Here is an 18,053-nt window from a genome sequence, read left to right as displayed (position 1 = left end):
ACATATGTATTTTGAAAAATGATAAGCTTGGGGACATGGATCTTGATAACTCATTGGCTCCATGCATGTGTGCAATGAGCTCATAAATGTTGATTCAAAATAATGAAAACTGCTACTGTTCCTCTAAATGTTTCATAGAAACTATCATCAACCAGCAGAATACACAACGGCCAAAATGAGGTTAAGAAGGGTGTAAGATTGGGCTTGTTGCTAAAACATGCTTTAAAGTCAGGTTAACAGCGCAAGGCCACCAGAGGCGACAGAAGAGAGAACAGAACGCTCTGTTCTCTATTCTGTCCCCTCTGGTGGCGGCCTGGCGCTGTTAACCTGACTCCCAAGGGTCGACTTCCGTGAATTTGACCCTTGCGGGACCGCAAGGTTAGGTAGAATTAACCAAAAGGTCAAATTAACAAAAGGTAACAAAACGAAGGAATTCAAATGTTTTTTTTTTATTTCTTGAAGTACTCTGTATTGTGCTTTTGTTTCTTCTGTTGAAGCGTGACTCTACCAGAATGAGGTGAAAGCGCACGCATGTTTAAACACTGGCTCAGCGTGACACAAAAGAAAACAAGCAACAACGGATTGTTTCACGAGCTGAAGGACTGTTGGCCACTAAAAATAACAATAAATATAAATAAAACATCTTTACGCCTAGGGAAGCAGCATGGTCTGCTGAATTTCTTGTGTTTTCGAACTTATAACAACAGTTCAACGTTTTCTTTTTTCCCCGTAGAAATGAATGGTTTCTCGCCAGGACTTTTGAGTGGGTTCAAATTAAGCGAAAAGTCGAATTACCCGAGATCTAATTAATGGATCTACTGTACTAACTTATCTCAATTGCACCTACAGGAATAAAGCGTTAGCAAACTGCCAGTGAAGCCTGTCGCCAGTACGTTCGTTCCGTCACGCACACGGCTTTGCGAAGCGCTACACATTCTGTAGTCCGCTGTATAGAAAGCTTTACACTTTTCTCAGCGGTTCGAAACGGAGTGGCATACGTGCGAGGTATACGAATCACTTACTGTTTCCGCAAGTTCATTCGCCTTTTTTCTGGGGATTGTTTAGTGACATTGTTAAGCTAAGCAAGTGCTGTACAATAAGAACAAAACCTTCATTGCCGTAGCATTTTAAGAGCCATTTAGTTATTTCTTTCGTCTTGAGAGAGATATTATTGGGCACACTTTGGGGGAGAAGGCTCGAAACAAAGTAATTCAACATTCTTATTTCGCCGGCCCGAAACCCATTATTTGAGCAAAAAAATGTGACAACTATCTTGGGTACAAACATTTATTTATTTACTCTCAATGCCGAAGGACTCCAGATAAGACCGGGAAACTCATAATGCAGCTCCAACTCACACGTTGCAATCTATGTGAAGCGAAGCTTGAGTGAAGGGTTAATTAAACGCTATACAAGAAAGGGCGATGCGTACAGTTCATCATGTGCAACATACAATCTCATGCAATCTTTAACTCCGGGGGTTTACGTGCCAAAATCATGATTTTATTATCATGCCCGCGGTATTGGGGGACTCCGGATTAATTTTGACCGCCAAGGGGATATTTAAAATGCCCACAATGCACGGGCGACGGACGTCATTGTATATGCAATCCTTATGTTTATCCAGAACAAAAGCCCAGACTTAAGTGTAATGCAATTTACATGCTTACGCACTACAGCGCTCGCACGCTATGCCGAAATCCAAACATCAAATCAAATGGATGTTCAGTAAGAGACGATGGAATGACGACTAGTTCCCGAAATAAAAGATTCGGCGTATAAGTTGGTGCGGCAACAAGACACGTCAACTTTGAACAAGTCGTACTTTCGGGCTGACGTATATGATGGTGGGCAGGAAGGAGTGCCTCGGATAGCTGGGTTAAGTGGTATATTTTGTTAAACATAGAAAGCAGGGAGATTTTTCAACGTAGACTAATAAATTAGGTAGGTCAGTACTTTTTTCGTTTCGCTTACGCAGCAAGTACGGGAAGAGTTAGAGTAAATAAAGGGCAGGGAATGATTTTCTAATGCTTCAATACTGTTTACAAGTGAAATGACTTGAGACTTGAGTGTCCCATACTGACGACAGTCTGGCATTTAACACTAAATAGGATGGTTCAGGCTCTATTACGGCAAAATCATCTGATAACACAGCCTCGGCTAAACCCCACAAAATAGAAACTAGGACAACTTGTCCACCTTCATTTCTGGCCATGGAGAATGTAAGTTCCTACCAAAATAAAGACAGGTGTTTCGTAAAAAGTGAACTAGTATGCCTATTCTTGAATTAGTAATTGGTTTCCTGAACAACACAAAAGCAAAACCTTGCTCTAGTATATATATATATATATATATATATATATACAAGGTATATCAAAGTGGTGGGAGCGTGGAGGGGGCGGGCTGGGTCCCCATCCAGCCCAGTATACCCCAGCCCCCAAACTTGAGACCCTTCCCGCCTCCTGTTTCTTCCCCCCTCCTGAGACCCTTCCCCCCTCCTGTTTCTGACGATGGGAGTTTCGACTAGCAGTCAGTCACTGCTGTCTGACTTCATTTCACTGCCATGTGCTTAAAGGTGTATACGAGGTGCTACCCAAATGTTCCAGGACTTGAGTCATAAAAAGTAAGTGTTTACCATTACGCCTAATCAGCACTGTCTCCTTCGAAGTAATCCCCTTGAGCATGTATACACCGATCCCGGCGTTTCTGTCGCGATTTCATGCGTTCGTGGAGCTCTCCAGGCCACAGTGTGTGGAGGACCGCTTGCGATTTCGAATGGATCTCTGCAACAGTGTGAAACTGACGTCCTCTCAGTCTCAAGATCAACTTGGGGAACAAGGAGAAGTCACAAGTGGCGAGGTCAGGTGAATAGCGTGAGTGCGGAAGTACTGTTATTTGTATGGAAGTCAGGAACTGTCCAACAACGAGTGATGTGTGAGTGGGCACGTTGTCGTGATGAAGAAGCCAGTTCTGCCACTCCTCCGGACGCTTGCGACGAATTCTCTCTTTTAAGCACCTCAAAACGTCACAGTAAAGCTCGCTATTCCTGGTTTGTCAAGGAGATAAGAATTCCTTGTGGGCAAATTCATGTAGGCAAAAAATAAATAAAAAAACAGTGAGCACGGACCTCACATTGCCACAAACTTAACGTAGCTTTTGCGGCCGCTGAGAATTTGACGACTCCCATTGCGACGACTGCTGTTTGGTGTGAGGATCGTAGCCATAAACTCACGTCTCATCCTCGGTTATTGCACTGGAAAGGAATGTGGGATTGTCTCTGACTTGTTGCTTCGGTTCCGTGCAGAGAGAAGCACGGTGCAGCTTCTGTTCATGACTGAGCAGTCTTGGCACGAATTTCGCAGAAATGCGCCTCATGTTCAAAACATCCGACAAAATTCGCTGAACTGTGCTGTACAACTGTCCTACAATGTCGCAGACATCCTTTATAGTTAGCCTGTGATTTCCAAGAATAGCCTTACAAACTTCCGCTATCGTTTCCGGGGTTGCGCTCGTTGACGGACGCCCAGAACGTTCATCGTCGTGAACATACATTCGTCCCTCTTTAAAGCGTTTATGCCATAAGAACGTCCTCCTCTGGCTTATAGCATCGATTCCGAAAGCGTCCTGTAGCATACGATGAGTTTCTGCCGCAGTTTTGTCAAGTTTAAAACAAAACTTGATGCAAGTTCTTCGCTTCTTGAAGTCTGCCTTATTGGTTGCCAAGAAACGCGCCAAATCAGTGAAACATTGCGTTGCAAAACAACACTTCGCAAAACAGTACTTTTTCTTAGAAGGAAGTCGTTCAGCACACTGATCCGCAAGGCATACTGCTAGCCACATCTAGCGGCGGAAATGTGTACCACACTTAGTTTGCCCGTGCTTTTCAAAGTCCCGGAACTTTTGCGTAGCAAAAAGCAGACTGTGTGTGTTTAGTAAAATCGACATCAAGAAAGCAAATCACATTTTTATTTTCTCGGTAATCATAGCGAACAAGAAAAATATCGGCGCGATATTCGCTCCACACTCAGACTGCTACTCCGGCGCAGAGACTTGCAGTGTATGTAATCCTCGCCGCTTGTATATATATATATATATATATATATATATATATATATATATATAGTTGATGAGTGCTACGTGGCTTCCAGGAACGACACGGTGCCCCGGAGAAACCATTAATAATTATTCGCGATCCACGAAACGAACAACCGATGTGCCCTCAACATGGGCGCAGGTACACAAATCAACCGGCGAAAGCCCCGGTACCCTTCCAAAACGTTTCCAGCGGCGTGCGGCAAAGAGCAGCACAGGAAAATGAAAAACGCGGATTGCAATCACAATAATCAAGCTAAAGTTTTGAAAAACCAACTCCTGTTGTAAACAAGAATGCGTTTAGCATGCTTTGGAAGGTGTGCGTGTGTGCTTTTTTGTCTGCGTTGTGGTTGTTTGTGTGGTTATACATATATGTTGCACTAGGTGTTATGGGTGGTGTTCCCCTTACCACCGTTTCTTACCCGTAAGCGAGAGCCAACTGGTACTTGGAGCATCGCCTCCTCAAGGACAAGTGCGGAAACTCGCGCACCGTCTGCGACCCCCTGTGGTCGTAGCGTGTCAGCGACAACGTCTCAAAACGCTAGCTGTCACAAGGGAAGAATTAAAGAACGTTCTCCTTAACATTGTGCCACGCCACAGTGGTTCAGTACTATAGTGCGGTTTCTAGCAATGCATCTGGTAGGCTACCTTATCTTTGGGATCAGCGCAAGAAAATGGCTAGACGCTCGCAAGAAACATGGTTAGTTTCTAAAGAATGCTAGAAGTATTTAAAAGAACTGTAGCAGACTTGTGCAACCTGGCAGAATCACAACCCAAGTTCCAGCGAAGCTGTGCATTTTGTACAGTTGCAATAAGAATTTCAGTTGCCTGTAATTAGGTCACATACTTTAAGATGTTGCCCGTATATGTCTGTTTTGTTAGAAACCTTTGCCGCATATAATGCTTGCGAGCACTACTTAAGGCATTTTTACAAAGGCAGTAATTCATCCATACACATTTTACTTCGTCAGAACATTGGCTATAGGGTCCACGCTGCCACCTCCCCCCTTTTTTTCGTGAAATTTTGATGTCGGTTTCATTCACAGTTCTACCAGGGAAGTGAGATAAATTCTTGTTGTTCATAAAACACTGCTGCAACGCTCCGGATCATTTACATGCGTAATATACAGCTAATGCTGCAAAGTGTCCATACATATTGAGTGCACATTACCTATAACCTGCCTGCCATTTTAAAAATAATATATAAACAAGATTCCTTGCTAATTCACCGAGGACACCAGAGAGTACTCACGAACCTTGTACGTGACATAAAAAAACTAGGGTTTACGAATGACTTGGAACGCTCCTAATTAGGCTAGGAGAATTTCAAATTAGGCTAACAGAATATAGACTTGGTGTAACCAAGTGCTATCTCGGGACATTGCCAAGCGTAGCTGAAAACTGCTGCATGACACTTTCGAACACTTGATGCATAACTTGTTTTTGCAAAACCTGTAGTTTATCCACCCGCATTTAACTTCGCACAGAGATTTGCAGTAACATTCCCTCCATTTTTGCTAAATTTGATCTCGGTGGCATTTGTCGTTCTGCCAGGACAACGCGCTAAACTCTGAGCCACTAGTAACACACTCTCATAACACTCCGGAGCACTTGCATATGTGATTTGTTGCAAAGAACTCCAATAACCTACATGCTTCAAATTATCCCTACGCATCACCCATTACCTGATCTTTATATTCATTAAACAATATTAAAGTTTCTGATTTATTTCACAGAAGATACCCGGAGAAGCTTATATAACGCATAGAAAGACTGAACAAAGAAGGCGCTAATAAATGTTTGTAGCACATCTAATTGAGCCAGAAACGTTAAACTTTCGTGACAAATTGCACATAAGAAGGCCCCTGTTTCAACTGAACATAAATTTTTTGTAACTAAGAGTTTGCTCTGGACACTGGGAAATCTAGTAGATAACAGTGGCGTGACGCATTCTAACACTCGCTTAAGCAATCTTTTGTAGGCGCTATATTTCATCTACGGTCCTGTAAATTCGTAGATAGATTTGTCATGATGAACACCACCATATTTCTTAGTTTGATCTTGATGGCATTTGCAGCTACGCCAGGGCAGCTTGCTAAGTGTTGCACCGTTGGTGAAATATGTACACTCCTTGCGCTCCGGAGCCCCTAAATACGTATATTATAGCAAATAGCACAATTACCCGCAAAATTTGAACCTTGCCTACACATTTCTGAAACCATGCCCTGAATATTATCTCAACGTAAAGAAGGTGTGTTGTTTAGTTCACCAAGGACAACGAAGAAACCAACTGCGAAACCCTCACGATGCATAAAAAAGAGGTAAATTGAGAGTTCAGTAATTATATCCAACACATCAAGGTAAGCCGAGAACATGAAAGTTTCGGAACACAATAAAGTTGACCTTCACCCCACGGTCAAGGAAATTGAAGTTGGTACCTTGTACAGTTGTTTAAGAAATGTGCAAATTATTGAGCAAAGCGGCAGTATACTCATATTTCATCTTGAAACAATTGACTAAGAATTGTTTTTTTTTGCTAAGGTAGTATTTGTTCAATGAGCATTTAACTGCGCACAAGAATTTGCTATTGATGCCTCGCCCTTTTTACAAAATGTGATCGTGGTGGTATTTGTAGGGCTATGTGTGACATTGCGCGCCACTCGCACAACTGAAATATATACGCTTAGGAGTGCCTCAATACTTGATTTATTGTACAAGTCGTATTTGCTCCCCAAATAATGAATTTTGGCTACGCACTACCCACAGCGTGCCCTTAATCCTGCCAAATACGAAATATTTGTGAGATATATCTCCTCGGGACACTAGGAAACAAAGCGTATTATATTAATATACCACTTTCGATTTCTTGCAAAAGAAATGTTTTGCCAAGGCTGTGTTCAATTCGCATGCATTTAACTTCGCCCACAACTTTGTCATAGCGTTCTCCCCGCGATCGCTAAATGCGATCTTGGTGGTATTTCTAGTTGCACCAAGACAGCATGCTCTAGATTGCGCCTCTCGTAAAATACACTGATAACCCTACGGAGCACTTCTTTGCGTAATTTATTGCAAAAGCAACACAAAACTCGCACACTTAAACTTTTTTCAACAAATTAAACATAACTTGTTCCTTACTTCCGCTAAATATAAACAAGGTGTCTTGTTTAATTCACTGAGGACGTTGGCGAAACCAACTACAAACCCCTTATAGCACATGGAAATAGGGAAAAGAATGACTGTTCAATAATATTTCCCAACATGTCTAATGAGACCGGTAGCATGAAAGCTTCACTACACATTAAACTGAGAGCTTACTTTATTTTCACTTAATTTGAAGTTGCTGTCGTCTACAGTTGTTTGAAGACTCTGGAAAAGATTGAAGAAACCGGCGGCACCGCACTCTGGAATGCTTGAATAAGTAACTTTCTACAAAAATGGCAATTAAGCTACCTGGCCTAAACACTTAACGTTCGACACTCACAACATGTTTCCTTCTTCAACGAAATATGAACACTGTGCTTCGCCTATTTCACTGAAGATCCCGACGGAACGCAACGACATGCCTCATATTAGGCATAAAAATTGGATGAGGACCAGCATACAATAAGTATTGTGAAAGCACATAATTAAACTACACACTTCCAGCTTTCTTTAAAACTCCGTTTCCAACAAATACGAAATTTCTGCCCACTATGGTCCTCCCAGTAATATGGGGTAACTTTTTAAGTATCTATCCGCCGAAGTGGGTTCGCGGCTGTGGTGTTCCGCTGCTAAGCACGAGGTCGCGGGATCAAATCCCGGCCGGGGCGGCCGCATTTAGATGAGGGAAAATGCAAAAACGCCCCTGTCCTGTGCATTGGGGGCACGGTAATGTTCCCCTGTTGGTCGAATTAATCTAGAGCCCCCCACGTACTACGGCATGCCTCATAATCTAATCGTGGTTTTGGCACGTGAAATCCCAGAATTCAATTTTAAGCGTTTTTTAACGTCTTTACACGGGCCAAAAACGAGGGTCTAGCAATTGTCATTTAGCCCTAAAAAAACACACACTTCAAAATTTGCCTGCTCAATTCATTAAACTTCGCCCACATTTCGTGAAAATATTAATTTCGAGCATAACATACTTTCTTGAGAAAAGCGTGGAACTATAGGCATAGAATGTTTTGAGCACTTCTTATCACATTAACAGCATCGCTGAAAAGGGCATCAGGGCCCATGGTTAGTACATTGGGATGCTGTGCTGGAAGGCCGAGGCTCCCCCAATACCACTGTCGGACACATAATTTTTTTATTCAAGAGGTCGAAAGATAGTTATTTAAGGTTTTATGGCGCAAAAGCAACAGAGGCTATGATGCACCATTCACAAGATGAAAATATATAACTTGATGAAAGTGCTTCAAGCAACGAAGATCGTTTACTTTAATGTTTGTTTAGGAAACCTGTTTCATCTAAAGACTTAAAAAAACATCATCTAGAGATACAAGTGCGTTTTCAGCTAGGATCAGGCAGGGATGAAGTGGCGTTAGTGTTTTGTAAAGTTCGTGGAAATATTTCCGTCTTTTGTCCTCCAACGCTGGGCATGTTATTAAAATGTGATTCACAGTTAGAGATTCTTGGCAATGATCACAAACAGTTTGTTGTTCATTTTTGAATAAAAAGTTATGTGTGACATGTGTGTGTCCGATGCGAACGCAACATAGAATAACTTCCATGAAACGTTCCTGGTGATATGATGTCTCCACTCCTGTAGTATGGGTTTTACTATTTGTAGCTTGTTGTTTACTTGGCAGCCCTACTGCTGTTGCCACTTTGAGGTGATCGCAGCGCGGGCCACCCGGACACAATCCTTGAATGGAAGATTTAGTTGTGTAATTTTTTCACGGGCTGTCGTTGGTGTGCATTTGTCTGCCTTTTCATTTGCCGGGATTCCAACGTGGCTTGGGACCCAACAGAGACGAATTACCTGACCATGGTTTTCACTTTTGCCGAGCATTATCAAGATGAAGCCGAGAAAAGGTTCACACTCTGATTTTTTATGGAGGGAATTAAGTGAACTGATGCAATCTGTGTAGACAACTGCGTTTTTATAATCTCCTGTAACTATTTTTCCAAGGCCATAAGCAGGGCGTATATACTTCGGCTGTGAAAACCGAAGCAAACCGTGGTAACCTAAGACAATTTTCCCAATGTTCCGATACGACTGCGCAGAAGAGGTCGAAAGAGGCGAAGCAAGAATCTACCTGCCGCAAAGTGTCTCGAATGGGCCAATGATAATTAAGCTTGCATGAGAGCGTGCTAAGGTTAATCTGGAATAAGTGCCCGCGTGATACCTTCCCCCCGCTTTGTTTCAACGCTTTTCAATATAATGGCAGTGTAATCATGAGCGGCAAGATGTAATTACCAACTCTCTTGCCCGCTCGTTATAGTAACTAGGAGCTTTCTTGCTTTACGGATACGAATAGATGACTCTACAAAATCTTATTACAAACGATTTATTTCGCACCAAGCAACCCTCTTAGATTCACTTTTGGGGTACTTTAAAAAGGCAAATATATTCCAGTGCATAGAAGTATTCTGGCGTTTTTAATCATACATTAACCCCTAGGCTTCTTTTTGGCTGCTTCCCCTGTCCCCGGTAATATTGACCATTGCAGGCATTGATAAGTAATGATGTGCTTACAGCTTGAAAATACACTCTTAGAAAAACCTATGCGGAAACCATCGACGATGATTGTCAATGTAGGCGAATAGATCGAACGAATGAACTAAATAATGTAAGAACGAACGAATGAACGAAAGGACAAACGAACAAACGTACGAACGAAAGAACGAGCAAACAAACGAACGAACAAAAGATCGAACAAACAAACAAACAAACGAACGAACATTTTGCTTGCCGAGCGCTGTATTCCCGCGTCTATACCTACAGAGAGATAAAAGTTCGCGCGCAATGTCGTGTGCGCATCACAGACCTATAAAGTTAGCGTATGGCGAACGCAAGAAGTAAGACGAACGGCCCTGCAAGTCGGTTGCATGAGAGCACGCCCCCTTTGCATCGGCGCTTTATCGTAAGTCTGACCACTGACCATCGACCGCAGACCGACAACCACGAAAAAGAGCTGTAAAAGGGAAGAAAACTATTCGCTTTAAAAATGTCGTAGTAACTAAGGATAGGTTACTAACTGGTTCTCTGATGTTACCAACCTGTCAGTACCTGCAGTTAGTAACGGTGGCGTTAGTGGCAGTTACTAACTAAAAACGTGCGTGCAGGAGCCCCTAATGGGGCTCCTGCACCCGCTTCAATACTTTGTTACCGTTAGGAAGACATCTCAGTTACCTCAATAAAACTTGGGCCCGGATTCTGAAACGCTCCTTTCCTTATTAAGGACGTCTTACACGCTGTAAGGCGACCTGGCGTCAATTCTGGAACGTCCCTTACTAAGGAGCACTAAGTTAGGGCCTCCTTGGTGCTTCCTCACGCTTAGAAAGCCGGCATGCTACCTTCATGCTTCCTAACCGCGCTCCTCTACCTGAACGTATGCTTCTCCGCAGGACTTTGCACGCGGTACGCTCGGCTTGGATAGGTGCCGTGCGCAGCCAACGCCGCGGCAGCCAGCCGTCGTGTATTGACGTCCAGTTTGGTTCCGCAGACTGCGCTTTGTGCCATTTTTTTGTGATTCCGTTTTCTGTGAAAAGCGAGCGGCGAGAATGACGGCCTTGCGATATTTATCCGAAGACGATAGCTTCGAAAGCTATGCAAGGTTTCTTCGGCGTGCAAGTGAACTTCTTTACGGGACTGTGTACAAGCCTCCGCCGTTGACTCCAGTCTGGCATGTGATTGACAGGCATTATCCACTGGAACACTACAACGAAGTGGAGATTCTAGCCCGGTATCGTTTTTCCAAGCGAGCTGTTGCAACCATACTGAGAGAGCTGCAACTGCTATGTAACACTGACAACAGAGTAGCGCCGCTACCTGCTCTGTTGAAGGTCCTCATCGCACTGCGTTTTTACGGAACGGGTGCCATGCAAACTGTTGTAGGGGACCTTGTGTGTGTATCCCAACCCTCTATATGCCGATGCATTTGAGATAAGACACAGCTAATATGCCTACGTCTGTATCCCAAGCACGTTCGGCTGCCAAACGCCAGTGAAGCGAGGTCAGTCATGACTAGGTTCTATGCGATTGGAGGATTCCCCGGGGTTACTGGGTGCATAGATTGTACTTATATACCCATTAAAAGCCCCGTCGTAGACGACGACGCAGAAGAGACGGAGGAAGAACGAGCCGCACGCCTCGAGAAGCGTCGTAAGTACGAAGTGGCCAGGCGAGTGGATTCATATGAGGATAGCACCCGAAACGTGTTCAAGTCACTGGACAACAACCCCTTATCCTCCCGCCTCACCGACCATCGGGCCGTCTTTGTGGCAATTGAGAAACAACAAGATGAAGACTTTCACAATAAATAAGTTACCATTTAATAATGTCTAGTGTTTAATATGACCATAACTTAACGAGAGGTAACAACCATACCTAAACATTCAGACGTACGAAGCTAAATGAAAAAGACGTAACCGTAGAGAGAACCAAGCTAAACAATAAGATTAACCGTACCTGTAGCTACGCACACCCAGGCATAACTGAGTTAAGCCACAGCCAATTTTTCTTCCTCCGTGAAATAAGTTTTGCCCGGCATGGCAAATACACACCCACACACGCACGAAACAAAACGCCGGCCAAAAAGAAAAAGAAAGCGACGCCTGATCAACCGAACTGTCAGATGCTGCCAAAGTTGCTAGGCTGTGCTTGCTTTCCTGCATGCCATGTGCATCATTTTTGAGCTATTTTGTACGTCATTGACGAAAGAAATGGTATTTATGCCCTGATATAGAAGTAGAAATGCAATTCTAACAGCGCCGGAAGTTTACTTTGGCAATTCATTAGAACTATTTTGCATATTTTCGTAAGTAATCTCAAAACTAGAAGCCTGTAACGTTCCACTTCCTTTGGTGAGGCGTAAAGTTCCTAGATTTTAAGCAAAAAAAAATATCTAGGGACTTTAGTGAGGCGCTGCTTCCGCAGGGAAGGTAAAATGAAGCTTTTAGAATTCGCGATGGCCTTCTGAGGGCGCCTAACGTTTAGGTAGCATGAAGGACTGCTTGCGTAAGGTAGGGAAACGGTCGAAGGTTAGGAGCATTTCTGAATCCGGGCCTTGTTGTTGTCCAAGTAGGTTCATAGCGCTTAAGAAAAGATGCTGGGCCAATGACAGACAAGGACGAGAGATTCTGGGACAAGAAATTCTGGGCAAAAGCAAGAATTCCACTGCCAGAGAACTGGGCCGGTATATTGTAGCGATGCCTTATACCTTATTCTATACTAGTCTTAACATCCACCGCACACGGCCGGCTGATACCGTTGATAACGTGAGCGGACTGTTGCTCTGACCACTGACCAAGTGCGAAAAGCGCGATACGGCATTAGCATCGGAAAGGCATCGCTACAAAATACCGGCACTGATGGAAGCGTTTTATATTGCCTCAAAAGGGAGCGCATGCGTTAGCGAAACTTCTATTTCTTTGTTTAGCAGCCAGGAAGTGCTGCTGCACGGCATGATGCGGTGACGTAATCATCACGCTCACATTTCGGTGGGTTTGTTTGTTGGTTCCTTCATTGGGGGCGCCTATGGGGTAAACGCGTTAAACTGACCTCCCTGCTGGAAATAAAATTTAGTTGAAAGGTTGCGCTTGTCCGTGTCCATAACATCTGGTATTTGTCTGTATTTGGCACAGCATTTTTTTCTTAAGCGTGTGAATTATCATTAGCATAAGTTTGCCGCTGTCGACCTTCTGTATAAGGGGAACTTCTAAACCATAGTTTGGTCACTTCTATTTAAAAGCATGTCCAGGTAAAACAAGACCCGTATTCGCACGTTCATTTTTAGACGTAGTCATTACACGCACTACTATTTGATTGCACATAATGGTCATAGAAAGAACTTTCGGCTGGTGACTCACTGTGCACTGCACAGAGTTATTTAATTAAATTCTAGTGTTTTACGTGCGAGAACAAGGATATTATTATAAGGCACGGCGTAGTGGGGGACTCCGGACTAACTTTGACCCCCTTGGCTTCTTAAACGTGCACCCAATGCAGGGTACACGGGCGTTCTTGCATTTCGCCCCCATCGTAATTCCGCCACCGTGGCCGGGATGTGATCCCGCGTTCTGGCGCTTAGCAGCACAACGCCGAAACCACTACGCCACCATGGCAGGTTGCACTGCATTGAAATAAATACACTCTAAGGGAGGGCTACGTATAGCGCAGCACATTGAACGCTCTACTACGCAACTTGCCTTGAGCTCTGTCGAACATATACATGGCTGCAGTTTTTGGGAACTCCCGTCTCTGCTGGTGAGCACGTTTCTATGTATGTGCTTAAATAAAATTGTTATAACAAACGTATAAAACCTAATCCCTGCACGTAAGTGCGAAACGAAGTATCACTTTAGTGTTAAAAATATATGCGTGTCAAAAAGGATAGAAAAATTATTTCACTTTGATTTGCGCGTAGCCGCGTCAGCTGCTCGTGGCGTCCTAGAAAGCAAGCGTCGTGCTACGTATCGTAGTCTACCGCGATCTCCACGGGGTGCGTGACGAAAATGTTCTGTTTATATAATGTGACTATTGTATGTGTATTTGTTGAAGATTTCCTGTACCACTCGTGGGCTACTGCTTGTAGGAGTTTTCTGGACACAGTCAAGCTGCGCAGGCTGCTTTTTGCCAGAAAACCCTCCAGTTGAACCTGGAAAATAAGCTTATACTTACTATACTTATACTTATTTTCCTTTCGCCGCAGCCACACTCAACCTTTGGCCGGAGATTTGCCTTCTTGGCTTCTCCGCTGTGTAGCTTCCAGTGCGCTAACGGAGACGAAAAGAGAGAGATAGCCAGGTATCGGTGTGATAGCTCCACATTTAATGAATGGATTAGAGGAAGTTTTGCGGCAGGAGATTCGTGAGACGACCTCCTTTAATATTGAGGTCCTGCCATGATTATTTTAAAAAAGTGTTTCACGGTCCATTTAAAGGACACTAAAGGCAAATACTTAATCGACGTGGACTGCTCAAATGCCGTTCCAGAAACCTCGCAACACTTGTTTCGTGCAAAGAAACGACTTATTCTACGAGAAAATTGCGTCTGAAAGGCCCTAAATACCTTTATGGCAATTCATATCTCCCGCCACGCCAACTGGGGAGTGGTCACGTTGCATACGCCATCACCGCCCTTAAGTGTCGTCGATGGGTAAAACGGTGCATGGCAGACGGCGGTACGATGAATTATTGCAGCTGCTTTTGATCAAGTGGCCTGGACCGTTCGGGCATCCCGCGACATCACATGGAAGTGGAATTCTCTACTACTGGCAGTTTGAGCAACTTTCGCGAGTCAGCAAAACCAGCGCAGCAATACGCGATAACGCAACTACTGAAACGCGAAAGCACAGGCGGGGCAGTGTCGAGATTTTAAACGGAACCTTTCAACCGCCCGCGTCGCTGTCAACGGTGTGTAATGTCAGGGAGTTCTTTTTTCGAAAAATGAAATATAACTGGACCAGTAGCATTTACTTTCGTCTTATAATGCAGTACAAAGATGTTTTTATAACAAGTGGTTGAGTGACGCAATTTAAGTGAGGAGTGCCTTCGTCATCAGGCAAGTATTTGAATTTCCCGCGAGAGTATCCCTAATCGTGTCCTGCATTTACCTAAATTTCTCGATTACTAAGGCTCTGTGCGCGATAATATTGACCCCTTAGATATACTCGAGCACTAAACCATCACTTTAGCTTGACTTAGTATTTACCTTTAGTGTCCCTTTAACGCTTTAACTCGCAAAATAATTCCTGAAAACATATCAAATTTACAGATCTTTTTTTTATGTAATCATAATTTTTGTGTCATTCTGATTGTGAAAACTTATTGATTGGTTTCAAGTCAAGGTTAAGGAAAAAAAAGACACACTTGAGGGCAGCTTTCCCTGCACCATTCTTTGTTGTGTTGCCATAACAGTGCGACATCACTTGTAGGGATGGTCGAATAATATTTTTATTGCATTAACGATTATTTGTTCGTCATTTTAGCCTTTAATCGATTATTCGCTTTAGATGCAGGGTTTTTCATCGATTAATCGAAATTTTTGCAAGCCATATTAAAAAGGTTGAAACACAGTTATCTACTTTTCTAGAACCCTATTTTAATGTTTTAGAGGTTGAACCGAGTTATAAATGCAACTGTATTAAGTTTAATATTTAATTTGTTAAAGACTAAATAGAGTTGGCACAGTGGCCTTTGAAAATATAAACATTATATGTTATTAAATGGCATTTAGAGCAGCACTGAACAAGATAAATAGCACTAGTGAATTCCTGCACCATGCAGTTAAACAAGAAATAAGAAAATTGGCAGAATTGAAAGGTGAAGTCAAACTATAATATGCAAGGAATTTCAATATGCACAGGAAAAAATTATTACTGGAGTGAGACGGAAGTAAACACGTCTGACGCTGGATATCAGAGACCATCCAATTCGTCGTGCACCTAGTGTTCGTTCCCTGGGCGTCACCATAGAGAGCAAGATACTGTGGCGACGCGGGGCTGAAAGTGTTGCGGCTGAATCAGTGCAAGTAGACAACGCACTTCGTCGCTTGGCAGGTGTACGTTGGGGAAACAATCCAATGTCCATGCTTACACTGAACGCTGCACTGACAACAAGCCGCATTCTCTATGAGTTGCCGCTCATATATAACCATCACCGAGTCGATTCGAGCGCTTGGACGCAGTATATAGAAAGGAACTTCGCTTGGCGATGGCAGTTCCTCGGGCAGCTTCAAACAAGAAGGTTAGTAATGAAGCAGAGCCTCTTCCACTCCGCCTCTTGGCATCTCAGGCCTTGTTCATGAAGCTTTTAAGGCGAGTCCCCCGCAGGCACGACGCTTCTCCGGCGGCTAAGAGCAACAACTAACTCCCATTTCCACACGGCGCTGAGCACCTTCAGATTTTCAGGATTGGAATGGCCTAAACAGAGTCGTCTCGGCCCGCCATGGTCTTTTTCGGACGTTACCTGCAGCCTCAGTGCACCCCGGCTACCGGCGAAACGCACCATTCGAACTGCCCAAGCTAAGTTCCTTGTACTGGACCACTTGAGCACAACGTATCAAAGCCACCTACAAGCGTACACAGACGGGTCGTTCTGTGCACAAACAGATAGCTGCGCAGCGGCATTCGGCATACCCTCCCTTGATGTGTCATGGCCTGGCCGCCTGGATCGTGTAATTTCGTCTACAACAGTACAAAGCGCCGCAATTACCGCGGCCTTGCACGAGATATTGTGGTGCTGGCGGACTCAAACTCAGCATTACAACGATTACATCTTGGCATACCTCTTGGCCTGCCTCACCCACCGTGGTTGCTTAGTGGCTATTGTGTTGGGCTGCTAAGCACGAGGTCGCGGGATGGAATCCCGGCCACGGCGGCCGCATATCGATGGGGGCGAAATACGAAAACACCCGTGTACTTAGATTTAGGAGCACGTTAAAGAACCCCATGCGGTAGAAATTTTCCGGAGTCCCCCACTACGGCGTGTCTCATAATCAGATCGTCGTTTTGGCACGTAAAACCCCATAATCTTTTTCTCTTGGCCTACCTCGAGAGAGGTTTAGAAGGCAATCTATAGTACTGATCAAAGACCTAATGAGCAAGCAATTTAACGTAAGATTTCAATGGATCCCATCCCACGTAGGAATTCAAGGAAACGAAAAAGCTGCCGCTCTTGCACGCCTATATAGCACTTACTTGTGTTAATTCCAGTAAAACTGGACCTTGCGTTTCCCCGCTCTATGCCATCTGTGGTGATATCAGCGACATTGAACATTTTATTTGGATATGCTCACAGCTCGACACAGAAAGAAATGCGATGGTCGACAGCCTGCAAAAAAGTGGTCCTTCGCACAGGACTTTTGAAGACGTCGTTTTCCCCGGAGGGCCCGCGGCATCAGGAAAGAGTGCAACCAGTGCTGATTGACTTCCTGTGAGACACGGGGCTCATCGACATCTGGTGACACACCCCTGATCACAACACATAGGAGGCTTGGGCGTGACAGTTGCCAGCTATGTATACCAGGCGAACTATGCCTCCTGCAACACTACCACCACCACCCAAAAAACCCTGGTGTAAGATTTTAAGCCACGTGCTCTTTTCTACAGAGCGAAGGAATGTTCTTTGAATGGCCACACAACCAGCATGCGAGAATAGACGCTCGGCAGCTATAGATGTGCTGGAATCGACGTGAACTTCATCGTTATGTCAAATACGTGATCCAAACCGGTGCACATGCTGTGTCACGTCCTTAGTGGACTGGGAGTCGCACGAAGATCAACGACTGGGTTGCCTTGAATTGCGAGGGCATTTCAGCCTCCGGCTTCAGGTGGTGTGTGCGGTGTGGGCAAAGAAAGGGGAAGCATTCGGCTCGGCATCACTCGGGACTCGGAAAAACAGCCGAAAGTCACTCTACCACAGCCGGATAGTCACTGCTCGTGCTCAGCCATTCCAGTAAGATTTAAAAAGTTTCGCGCCACTCCTGTCAAACTGTCGAAAACGATTAATCGAACGTGTCTAATCGAATAAGTCGATTAAATGAAAGGTGGACATCGATGAATATTAATCGTTTTGCGGGATACTTTTAATCGATTATACGATTAATCGTTCATCGATATGACCAACCTAAATCAGTTGTTAAATAACAAATGATCACTTGATATCTCAATCTCCCTGTGAACTTACCTTAACTGAGTGGATGACTGGCATAAGCGAAACTACCCAGGGTGTGCTTTTTTAGATAATACAAAATATTTACAAAAAAAGCAGTGAGCATCAGCGAACGTAGAGTTTTCGCAGACGAGTTCCTAGGC

Source organism: Dermacentor silvarum, chromosome 1 (genome assembly GCF_013339745.2).
Source record: "Dermacentor silvarum isolate Dsil-2018 chromosome 1, BIME_Dsil_1.4, whole genome shotgun sequence".
In the NCBI taxonomy this organism is placed as follows: Eukaryota; Metazoa; Arthropoda; class Arachnida; order Ixodida; family Ixodidae; genus Dermacentor; species Dermacentor silvarum.
The sequence above is the reverse complement of the archived record's forward strand: the minus strand, read 5'-3'. Positions refer to the sequence as shown.